We start from the raw sequence: 13,093 nt of genomic DNA on the forward strand, positions 1-13,093 counted from the left end.
ACACACACACACACACACACACACACACACACACACACACACACACACACACACACACAGGTACAGTGTTGTGCTGTGTTTCTTGACAATGACAAGAATAAAAACACAGTATAGTGCATGCTAAAGTATTAGCCGAGCCATACATGCCAACATAACCCTGATGAGGAGTTATTATTAGGTACAGAATTATTACTTACTGGTTATAATAATCAATAAAACAGCAAAATGAAGATATAATTTTGCTGCATCTAATATAACTTGAGAGGGTATACATTCCTCACATTTTTACCTTCAAAATTACACATGTTGACTTTAAATGTTAATTCTGTAAATTAGCTAAACTGTTAAATGAAACGTTGATGTTGTCTTGTAACATTAAACCTGCTCCACTGGCTGGTGTCTGTAACAAAAGTCAAAGACATCTTTCTTAAAAACATTTTTTTTTAAAACACCGCTGCTGTCTGTAGCTCTGTTAACAGTATAGCTCCGTGTGGTACTGGCTGTTAGCTAGGTAAAGATGAAGTCACAATCTTTGTAAATTTGCCAAATTGCTAAACAGAAATTGGTTGTTTGTTGACTATTACTGTTAAACTTGCTCTGCTGCCTGTTTTCTGTCATGTTTGCTCCAAGACAAAAAAACACATTGCTGCCTGCAGCTCTGTTAGTATGAGTTCCATGTGGTACTGGCTGCTAGCTAGGTAGTTTTAGTCCAGATTAAACCTTTAGCTATATCAATATATTAAGCTTTTTACCTTCATATCTAAAATTCAGGACCTCCTAAGCAATCAAAGCTTAACAACAACTGGTCTTGTTAGCCTGTGACACTCTAAACGCTAACATTAGCTTTCAATAGTTATTTAGAGGATGTCAGATATCTTTAACAGTTTGTTGTTACCATCTTAATTAGACAACCACTTTAGTGTCATACTGTAGCTGATTTTAGAAACTAAGGACTGAGCAAAGCTAAGCACACCACTAATCAGCCATAGGTATATCAGTTAATAGTCTGGGCAAAGTTAAAGGCGCTGCACACCTGCACAGGTGTTTTCAGTTACTCCAGCTGATTACCCCTCCGCTCAAGTTGCTATTCTGTGAATTATGCAAAGTCACCAAGCGACATGTACGAATAACAATGATAAATGTGAAGGTTGTCCTGCTTTGAAATGTGCACTGACGCAAACCGACGGTTTGTAGAGTCTGTATGCACCCACACAGTCCTGAGGAGAGCTCTAATAAGGTGAAATATGTGAAAACACCTGTGTAGGTGTACCGTGGGTGTGTTGTTAACCTTTAACTGTATGATATGAATTTGCATTGATAAACAGAATAAATGCAAGGTTTTAAATCTAAATATAGCTCATGTTTGGGCTGATATCAATTTAAAAAATGAAGGGTAAATGATATAGTCTTGTTTGAAAGGAATATCAGCTGCCTGATACTTTCACGAATGTATAAATCTGTAAAACACATCATGCAAGTGAAAATTAGGCGTAGGAATGCTTGTGAATATCTTAGAAAAACATCTTATCTTCGTATCTACAAACTAATAATTTTGTATGGCCGTTATACAGCAATAAACTACAATAACTGCAGTTCTGTTTGTTGCTATTGTAGTTATGTTATTTCCCCTCGGGTATACTTTAAGTCCATCTTATCTTATATGAACTATTCAGATAAGAAGGCTGAGGTCAAGCAGGGAACAGGTGAGTCTGATCTTGATGAACTGTCAATAGGTGGCGCTCTTGTCTGGAGAGAGTAGTAAAAAGAACTTCTTTTTTTTAACCAACTAAGCATGATTTTTATCATCAGAAGCATCTGAAATGATTGTGCATCTCGTACCAAACACTCCGACATATAAAAATGAATTACATGAGCATAGCTGTATCCTGTAAACCCAAATAATTAATCAAACTATACAAACAGTGCGCCCGTGTGTGTGTGCTTTTGTGTGTGTGTGCGCTTTCGTGTTTTTATGTCTGTGTGAATGACAGGGAACCATAGTGCCAGTGGGAGAGAGGAGAGGGAGGCAGGGAGTGTGGGAATAAAGACGGAGGGGGGGGGGGGGGGGGGGGAGGGAGAGGAAAAAGATGGAAAGAGGGAGCTTTGCGCAACCATCAATCACCTTCTTCGGGTTCAACTTTATTTGGCTTTTTTTTTTTATAAATACACAGCACACAGAGAGGGAGAGGAGGAGGGTGGAGAGAGAGATTAAGACAGAGGGAGAAAACAACATAGGGGGAGAGCGAGAGAGGGGTAAGGAGGTAGAGAGTAATGCAAGGGAGAAAGAGGGGAAAGGAGGTGGAGAGTAGTGCACGGAAGGGGGTAAAACTACCTGGGAGTGAGGGGATAAAGAGGGAGGCAGTGAGGGATGAGAGGGCAGAGAAGTCAGGGAATGAAGGAGTGGGAGAAGATATGTGCATGCAGGGCAGAATCGGGGAGAAATAAGGGTTACAATATGCCTCTGCATCTACAAGTGTTCACAAATGTGCAGAAACTGCACAGACATTTGTAGACGAATCAGCACAAGAAACAGATACTCTGCGAAAACCACAAAACAAATCTCTACAAAAAGAGAGAAAGAAGAGACATAAGAGCACATATCGAGGGTGGGTTTCTCTCTCTGTGTGTGTGTGTGTGTTTGTGTGTGTGTGTGTGCGCGCCTCGGGACCCACAGCCTGCCTCAGAGCTCTAATGAGAGACCAGAGCTGCGTCCGTCTACTTCTCCTCAATCACTGCTCCGTCCCTCCTGCTCTCTGCCTACGCTGCTGTCGCTCTTTATAACTCTGTGGACAATCGTATGTAGGTTACTCTCACTTTCTGCCTCCATCTCGCTCTTTTTCCCCCTCTCTTGTGTGAGCATCATGTGATCTTTCTCATGTTGTGATCAGTTTTCCATCTCTCTCTACCATGTACGTACGTTCTGCCCTAAATCAGCACACAGTCCATGAGCCTGTCTTCCCCATGTTCTTATACAGTGCTCTTTTTTTCCCCCAGTGCAGCCCACTTCTCCATGCTGTATTGCCCTACTAACATATGACGCACAACTCCTCCTTGCCTTTCAGCTCATTCATTCCTTCTGTTTTACCATCTCTCTCTCTCTCTCTCTCTCTCTCTCTTTTCTCTCTTTCCCTGTCACTATTTCTGCATTAACTGCACTTTTTACTCCGGCCCCTGTGTGCTATTAGTATCATGATGTTACATTATAGCATTTTCAGCACTGTATTATGTATAGCACTGCTTGTTTTAGCGGCTGTACAGAGCAGTGGAAAAAACATCTATTCTACAGCTGCTACACATAGGTGAATATGATGTATCAGTCAAAGAGACTTCCATTTTGTAAGATAACATGTTTAACACAGAGTAACACAAAATACATCTCTGTGAATATTTCCTGCTGAGTTTATCTTAGGTGAGCTTGGTTGAACATGTGAATGTTTGAGGCTGCAAAGTCCAAAATAGGGGAAGCTATAGCTTGTTAGCTGTGTTGCCCCATTCACTTTTTTCGACAGGAGTTGATGTAATAAAGACTGTGCCTCTTGAATAAAAAAAGTGAACTTATTTTCCAGTTAGCGATTGAGCTAACAAGCTTTCTAACTGACACATATACCCCTTTTCGCCCTAAATTAGCATGTATATGCAGGGGTATTAAACGCGAGAAAACCCGCTCAAAATAGGTGATTGACTCCTTTCCCAGTGAAAATGTTACAGCGGTTACTTTTTAAAAATATATGTGTGTTACTTATTCAGTTTCTCTCACGCGATCATGAGATGTCACATTCAACGTTACTCAATATGTTTTCAGGTCAATGTTCACAAGAAGAGAGATGAAGGGGAAGTTCTAAAGGGAAGAACTGTGCACACTTTAAGACAGTTCCTCAAGGAAAGCATTTGCGAGAACATGCCGGTACACTCACTGTAACCTTAAGGGTCCTATCTTGCACTCAGCGCAATTGCCTTTGTACAACGACGCATGTATCATTCCTATTTTGCACCCAACGCACAGCGGACTTTTCCCTCCACAGACACACGTCAGTAAATTAGGGAATGTATTTGCGCTCCCGGGGGGCGGTTCAGCGAAAAGAGGAGGCGTGTTCTGGCGCAAACATTCCCTGGTGCTATTTTTTTAGTTTCAGAAAACAATTCCGCCACAGACCAGGAAAAACCTGGTCTAAAGTCAGTGGCGCTAGTCTAAAGTCGGTGGTGCGTTATTCAGATGCTATTTTAAGAGCGCATGCTTGGCCATAATGTAGCGTGTGCACAACGCGCATACACTTCCCTAATCTACACGGACGCAGCAGTTCCCATTTTTGCAAACCATACATAATTACAAGGAAAAATATTACTGAAAATGCGCTTCAGGTTTTTGGATAGATCAGGAGGCACTGTACAGTATACAGTCCTCAAAAGGTCACAGCATTCTTTGTGGCTTGTTGTGTTTTACACAACATTTCCATGAATGATGGATGTGTTGATGACATAAATGAGGAAATTTTAGAGGACTTAAGGAGACGTGATGTTGAACTACGGCGGGATTGGACACTCCGGTGGAATCTGGTCCGGGAGTGGCAATGCGCGATGCGCTCCTGGTGGAGCGGGTGGACGGAGATGGAGTGGGGGGAGGAGGAAGGGGCACAACAGGTGCAGGTGGTGCGTTTGGAGGCCCACGCTCCATGGCTGCAGCAATCCTCTCCAGACTTGAGGAGATGCGCCCGGTCAAGACGGGCATTTACTACTTTGCCGCATCCCGGACAGCTCCCGCTGGCGTGCGCCAGGCAAATCCACCGTCATGATAGCAATCCGCCATGGAACAAGCGCGCCTGCTCTTAAAGGGAATGTGAGATGACGCTCTGATTGGTTTATTGCACGTTACGCCCAAACCACACCTAGCTACTTCAGACCAACCCATTTAAGATTTGCGTCGGGCGCAAGAGTCATTTATCCTGCCGGTATCATAGCAACAGCGGCCGAGATCCGCCCACAAAGCTACTTGCGTTGCGTTTCAGATCATTAAAATAGGGCCCTAAGACTGTGGTTTATGTTAACGCCAAGCAGAAGGCAGCACGAGTTACGTCCGGTAGCAAATATGACTTGCAAGCTTCTCAAAACAAGAAGTTAACCAGAATCAAGCAGCCCACCGTGTTGAATGGTAGACTAGGGTGTATACTGTGGGGAGAAGAATGGGTCTGTGGGAAAGCCTTGAGGAGTTTGGCTGTCCATCCTGTACGGTGTTGGAATTCAACATGTAATCTGGAACTGCTTTTTGATGGCAAATTTACCATTTCGCCTGTCTGAACACAGCAAATTTGATTTGTTTTGAAGTATACAGGCAATTTCTCACACACACACACACACACACACACACACACACACACACACACACACACACACACACACACACACACACACACACACACACACACACACACACACACACACACACACACACACACACACTTTTCTCTCAGTTGTCCTGTCTTCCTTTTGCTACTCTCTTTTCTCAGTATCAGGTACAAGACAGTTGGATTAGGCTCCTTTAGGAGCGGATTAGCTGTGTCGGAGCCGTTTGAGGTAAATTGCTCCAGAGAGTCAATCTACCCCCTCCACCACCAACACCTCCTTTCTCCTCTGAAAGACAGAGTCACAATTCTCAACCTAATCCTTAAAGAGCTTTACCACACCTCCCCCTGTATTGCACCCCCTCTGTCTGTTCTCTGTTTCAGTTTTTCCTCCTCCATTCTCTCCCTCTTTCTTTCAGCCCACACAGACGAGGAATGAGGAGTGGAAGAGTGATAGACGTGTGGGATGGAATAGTGGGGTGGGGTGGGGTGAGGTGGGGTGGGGGCTGAGAGGAAGGGCTGGCATATAAATGCAGAGACTCCGACAGACACATGTAGGTGAACCGTATGACTTTACAAGACTGGCAGCTTTTGTATCGTGTGTGTGTGTATGTGTGTGTGTGTGTGTATACCTACTAGAGCATGTCACTGAATAGTGGTGAGTGCTGTTAATGGTAAGTGGCAACGTGTGTGTGTGTGTGTGTGTGTGTGTGTGTTAGCATCTGACTGAGCAGATGGGAAGGGTGGGGTGCATTTTGGGGACAAGGGCGGGGTCACATCTGTGTCGTCCCTCGCGTTGGTCTTTGTGTGTGTGTGTGTGTGTGAGAGACACTTGGCATGGTGGCCATATCTACAGCCATCAACACAAACAAGGTGATTAGCAAGTTGGGGCAAACACATTATTACACAGAATTAATGGACTGACCTCATACACTTTCTAATAGCCAACCGTCTTTCTCTCCATGTCCAAAAAAAATTGCATTCTGTTTATTCTAGGCATATATCCAATTTGTACAACATTGATAGTGCGCTGTTAATGCAATCTGCAGCTGAGCCTTATGCCATATTTATCACTAAACTGTACACAAGTACAACCTGCTTATAGGCTGGAACATTTAGACAGAGACAGGCTGTCGGGTGTAAACACACACACACACGCACACATGCACACACACACACACGCACAACCCCTGCCTACCCTCGTCTTGGAGCTGCCATTGATTTGGGCTGCAAGGTGCTGTGGGCAATGGTTGCTATGGCAACCGGCAGCCGAGCAAGGCAGCCAAAGTTTGAGCTGGCATGAGGAGAGACTGTGTGTCTGCGTGCATGTCTCAGTGTGTGTGTGTATGGATTGTTTGTCAGTGTGTATATATGAGGTAGAGCAACCAAGCATGCATTTATGTTTGTGTGTGTGAGTGTGTGAGTGTGTGTGTGTGTGTGTGTGTGTGTGTGTGTGTGTGTGTGTGTGTGTGTGTGTGTGTGTGTGTGGGGTGCTGGCGGGGTGACAGCAGTCTGTTTAGTATGCATCATTCTGACTGCATCTCTTTTCCTCCCTCCCTTTGGCCCACAGACACAGCATAAAAATGATATACCCCCATGCACATACGTGCAAACACACACGGCTATGGTTGCTCTTCTACATATGCACATACTTAAAGTCACACACACATAAACTCAGACACCATGTGCCTGCAGACGCATTGTGTCATGACTGGTTTCTTATACAGTGAGGCCTGCAGGTACATATTGCAGATGAGGTTAACATTAGAGAGGGCTCGGTCACACACGGTCACACACACGGTCACACACACACACACACACACACACACACACACACACACACACACACACACACACACACACACACACACACACACACACACACAGCTCTGAAAAAGCAGCCTGTTGGTGGAGGTGAGTATTGATATTTCCTCTCCAACCCTGTATTTACACCCCCAGGGCTTGTCGAATGGGTGGGGATGGTCTGTCTCGGTGTGTTTTCTCTGCCACTGTCGAAGCGAACCAAACAGCTTTGGGGGTGTGTGCGTGTGCGTGTGTTGTGGGGTGGGGAGACGGGGGACCTTGGGAATTTGTTTCGCTGCTGCCAATCCTTCTCTCACACACAAGACATTGATATGTAAACACACACACACACACACACACACACACACACACACACAGACACAGACACAGACACACACACACACACACACACACACACACTCTTATGTCAATACATTTGCATAGCACACTCACTATCATGCATTCCTTGTATGTAAGTACAGTGTGTTATATAATGTACTGTACACAAGCAATGACTAGCGCGCACACACACACACACACACACACACACACACACACACACACTATTGATCAAGAGTGTGGAAGTGGAGCTCGGCACTAATAGCTCCCTCTAAGCACAGGAGAGGCGGAGTGTTTAAGGACGCAAGGAGGAGCTAAACGGAGCGAGGATGAGGATGAATGGAAAGGAGAGAAGAGGAAAGGGGATTAAAGGACAAGGAAATCAAAAGAAAGGAAAGGAAATATGAGGAGAGGAAAGGAGGAGAAGAGACAAGAGAAGAAGCAGAGAACAGATATGAACAAATGGACAGCAGAGACACAGAGAGAGCTGTTTGTCTTGTGTTTGTCTTAACAGGAAGCATCTCAGGAGGCACAGAGAGAGAGAGAGCAGATACACAACAGAACACAGCAGTCTCCACCCAGCCCCCTCCACCTTCACGCTCCACCCCAACACCCCTTCACAACCTGCCTCCCCTCCCCATCTTCAGAGCCTCTCGACAGGATCTGAGAGTAGCTCAGCTCAAGCCCTGACACATGGGCCTGAGAGAGAGAGAGATGGAGAAGTGAGAGAGTGAGCAGTAGTCACTTGTGTGTGCGACTGAGAGAGAGAGAGAGAGAGAGAGAGAGAGAGAGAGAGAGAGAGTGTGTGGGGAGGGGTGACAGAGTGAGCAGGAGATGAAATGTGTGTACGTGAGGCAGGGGGGGAGTGAAGGCGGGAAGGTAATAGCTCCTGCTCATGGGGATAGATGGAGGAAAGAGAGAGAGAGAGAGAGAAATGACTTGGTCAGGGCTGTGCTGTCCCCACCTCTTCTCTCCTTCTCCTCCTCTTTCACTCTCCTTGTTGCCCCTTCCCTCCATCCTTTACCGTGTGGTTGGCAATAGAGCAAGAACGATAAAGGATTTTTAATCGACATTTGGGAGAATTTAGTTTTTTTATTCATATACTGATAGTACATCAGCTATTGTTCATTTTTTTGCCACATAAATACATAACATAAAACCCTTTATTTATTAATTATAAGTTTTCAATTTTTTTTTTAAAATAAAATGATTAAAACTGAAAATTAAATTAAAAATATGAAAGCAAAATTGGCTGGCATTTCAGTTTTTCAAGGACGAAAAAAAAAACTAAATAGTGGCACCCACTTTGGGACCCAAAGCAATACATAATTGATTTTACAAAGGCCCCTTGCTTGACTGCAAGGCACAGATTACTGCAATTCAACACTGTGAAATTTGAATTGGGACCAATTATTACAGCTTGTTCTTCTTCTACATCCGAACGATCATTTGAATTTCATATAGGAACAGACAAATCTATCATATACTGACACTCAGCTATGTGACTGTCATGTCATGCGTTAAAGATTTTTTAACGTACAAGTATATGAACTCCACTACGTACGACACTGATACAATACTACAATACCAACTGTAATAAGCTAAAGTCAGCCGATAATAACAGCCAGCCAGGTTCTTGTTCAACGCTTGTGAGACACCCTATGGAAAACTGGCTGTGTGTGTGTGTGTGTGTGTGTGTGTTAAATCTGCCACCCATAAGACCTTGTGGAGGTCAGGGTTCTCAGTAGAAGATGATGGAGAAAGGGATGAAAAAGAAGAGAGAGGATGATGAAAGAGGCTTTACCTCTGAAAAGACGATTGGTGGAGAAAGTAGAAAGCAGGAGGGGCTTTGTCAGAGAGTGTGCATGCCTGTGGGTGTTTTTCAAAGCCTGTTTATTTGTTGAATGTGTGTGTGTGTGTGTGTGTGTGTGTGTGTGTGTGTGTGTGTGTGTGTGTGTGTGTGAGAGAGAGGGGGCTGGTGTCGTGACTCACAGGGTTATTAGCACCGACGTTGGCTGCTTCGCGCACTGCAGTCGGGCACGAGCACACACATGTGCTCACTTCCAAACACACACGTACTCATGCGCACACACACAGTCAAACGTCCCGCTCCAATTTATCAGGATGACACCAGAAGCCCTCCTCTGAGCCCAACGCCTGTCAATCCATTCTCACCCAATCATCACTCAGATAGCCCCAGAGACCCGCCCCCATGCTGCTAGGTTCACACAGCGGCACACAGGCTTGTGCAACAAGCCACATCCACCTCCCAATCATTCTGCCACACACACACACACACACACACACACACACACACACACACACACACACACACACACACACACACACACACACGTGAGGCGACAGCGTCATCTGTAACACGCAGACAATCACACAAACATATTACACAGACCCGTGCACGCGCCTTTGCTCCCCCACTTGCTGCTTCCTCTGAGACATCCACCACCGTGGCGACGGTAACCGCGACAACGGGCATAAATTAGCGTCATAGAGATATGCAAAGCGAGGGAGCAACAATTAAAGCTTGACTAACGAGCTTTTGAGGAGCGAGGCTGAAGTTTCCCCGAGCAGCTGCTAACTGGATTAGCCTACACACACACACACGCACGCACACACACAGGAGCGAAAGAGAGAGGATGGATCAGAGAGACAGTGATGTTCAAGCACCACCTGTGAAATGACAAATACACACACAAATACACACACACACACACACACACACACACACACACACACACACACACACACACAAGGCCAAAGGTTGATGTATGTACACACACTAATGCAGACTAAGAAATGTGAATCTAAATCCAGCTAGCATCACTTCACCCAAACGCATACAATTACCAAGGGTGTCTCTGGGGATATCAACATATCAGCACAAATTACTCCACAACAATACACACACACACACACACACACACACACACACACACACACACACACACACACACACACACACACACACACACACACACACACACACACACACACACACACTAGGGGTGCAAGCTATATCTACTCAATATCGTTATCACAATATATCAAAAGTGTCGCAATAAGTATGCAATATTTTGTGGAGCGCAGCGTCCCGTCCGTTGGCTGTGTGGCTTAGTTGTGTTTGATTTAGAGCTTGAAACGCTGTAATGATCATATTTCATTGGCCAGTTACCGAGCCACGTGCACATGTTGGTGCACGTAAGCGCACTACGTGACAAACCCTGTGGAGCGTACCACGTGTGGGCATATTTCATAGTCACGGTGTAAGTGAAGACATAGATAGAGACAACAAAACGGAACGAATCAGAGAAGAGAAAGAAAAGTTGTGTCTTGTTCTCTTTATTTATATTTTTTATACTGTCCAACCAGTAGAACCTGTCTTGTAGACATGGTCCTTATTTATTTATTTATTCATCATGTTGGACCAGTCCAATATGACGGTCAGTTGAAATAAACCTTGTGTTGTATTTGTTATGAATCTATTTTGATGAGTTTTCCCATAACTTTTGTAATTTTACATATGTTTAAAAATATTGTAATTAATATCAATATCGCAATATCACATTTTGTCAATATGGTGCAACCCTATACACACACACACACACACACACACACACACACACACACACACACACCTATCCAGCTGAGACTTTGATAGTCAACATTTACATTGGTTTAGCTGAATAGTGTAACCAAGGCTGTGTCTAGGAACTGAGTAACTAAGACATAATTGGGTCTTAAAGAACAGAAACACGTTTGGATAAAACCTGTTGTGACAGAGCACATAAACAGTAAGCAGTGATGAAAGTCTTGCTAATACCACCATTGGTTACTCAGGCGATATGCTAGCTTTGCAGCGGGAACACTGTTGAATACATCTAAAAGCAATCATTATAATAAACACTGCTTACTATCTATCATTTATGTGAACGGCATGTCTGTTTAACCTCATTCGGACCAAGTGATTAAAGATCTAATGTGGGGGTGGGGGGGGGGGGGGGGAGGAGAGCATTTCCTTGTTTATTGCATTTGGCATATGTAGTCATTATTTTCAAGATGTCTCGCCTTGACATACTGAAGAATTTTGCAGCTTTTAGTCCAATACGCCTACAATTTGGGCACAGATTGTTCTCAAATTTTAAAGAGCTGACTGCCAAGACCTCTTTTAAAGCTGACAAACACTGCCAATTGCATTCAGTTTAATATGACCCACCTTGTAATTAAGTTATTCCAGCGTTCTTTAAAAAGTATACTCCAGAGATTTTTGTATTGCACGTCAAGAAAGTTGGGGGGATTTATGAAAGACAGATTTAAAATATATATTGCCAATATTAATGCAGCATAAGCTGAGATATCCTGACTTCTAGTCCCTAGCATGGGTTGAGCTCCAGAAACACTCAACCCTACAATTCCCATAATGCAATTTGATAGCCTCTTTTTATTAGACTCTCCCTGCCTGGTTGTCTTTCAAACATTACACTCCCCGTTTCTAACGCAGAGTTTTCATTAAAAGATTTGTAGTCTCCAATCCAAGATTACCCTGATGACGTCACTATGACATCATCAGGGTTATTTTCTCAGACTTGACAAAGCCTCACGGAAATGTTGTTTGAAATCGCTGGATTTCACTTTTTAAATGTTACCACTTGTTGTCCACATCTTGTTAATATTGCTCAAATAAAGCGCATCTGCACCCACTTCCACACTAATAAATGTCATTACAATGGAGCTGGATGCATGTAGAACCGTGAACATTTTTGCACTAGCCCATTCCGCGTTGCTCACTTATTTCTCTCTTTCCAGGCCCTTGACACTCTTTGTAATATGCTCCATCCTCACTCTACAATAAATCTCTCTCTTTCTGCCTTTCCCCTTTAGAGCGTTCTTTTTCTTTTCTGCACATCCCTCTCCTCTCTCTTCCCGGTCTCCAATTCTCCTCTGCTCACTCATATAAATCTCCTCCCCCCCGCCCCCTCCTTATACCCACCCCCTCCCCAAATCTATGAAACACACACAAACATACATGTGCACAGACTCGCGATCGCTCACTTACGCACACAAACACACAGCCCTTCAGGCAGCAGCCACAAAGGCCCCATATTAATAAATCTGCTCCTTTATTGGTGCTGAGTGTCTCTGGCAGAGGGAGAAAGAGAGGGAGGAGAGGGGGAGGAGGAGCCGGAGAGGAGACGCAGAGATCACCCGAAGGGAGGAGGATGAGGAGGAGGAGGAGGAGGAGGTGGCTGACTGACTGTAGTCATATCATGTACACAAGGGAGGCAGAGTGAGAGAGAGACCGAGAGATAAAGGGAGAAAGAGACAACATTGACAAGTAAATCTTTAACTAGCATGCACACACCCGCACACACACTTTCTATTGACGATAACACAATGGCCCTGAGATAATGAGAAGAACAATACAAGTGTGATGTTTCACTTGGGTAGGTTTGTGCGTTAAGGTACATTCCACCTACACTTCCTGTAGATTATTGGAGACACCTGAAACCTGGCTGAGCCACGGGAGTGTTCACAGTGGGCCGCGCTGGTCGCTGGGCTCAGGAAACAAACTGCCCGAGGTGGGCTTTCGGTAATGA

At 44.5% G+C, this 13,093-nt stretch overlaps 1 protein-coding gene across 1 annotated transcript in view; it reads right to left on the reverse strand.

Moving 5' to 3' along the window:
* Window positions 1-13,093, reverse strand: part of maml3 (mastermind-like transcriptional coactivator 3) — a 118,068-nt gene that overhangs the window by 41,868 nt on the left and 63,107 nt on the right. The gene's annotated exons all lie outside the window — the stretch shown is intronic.

The sequence above is a fragment of the Perca flavescens genome, chromosome 2, assembly GCF_004354835.1.
Source record: "Perca flavescens isolate YP-PL-M2 chromosome 2, PFLA_1.0, whole genome shotgun sequence".
In the NCBI taxonomy this organism is placed as follows: Eukaryota; Metazoa; Chordata; class Actinopteri; order Perciformes; family Percidae; genus Perca; species Perca flavescens.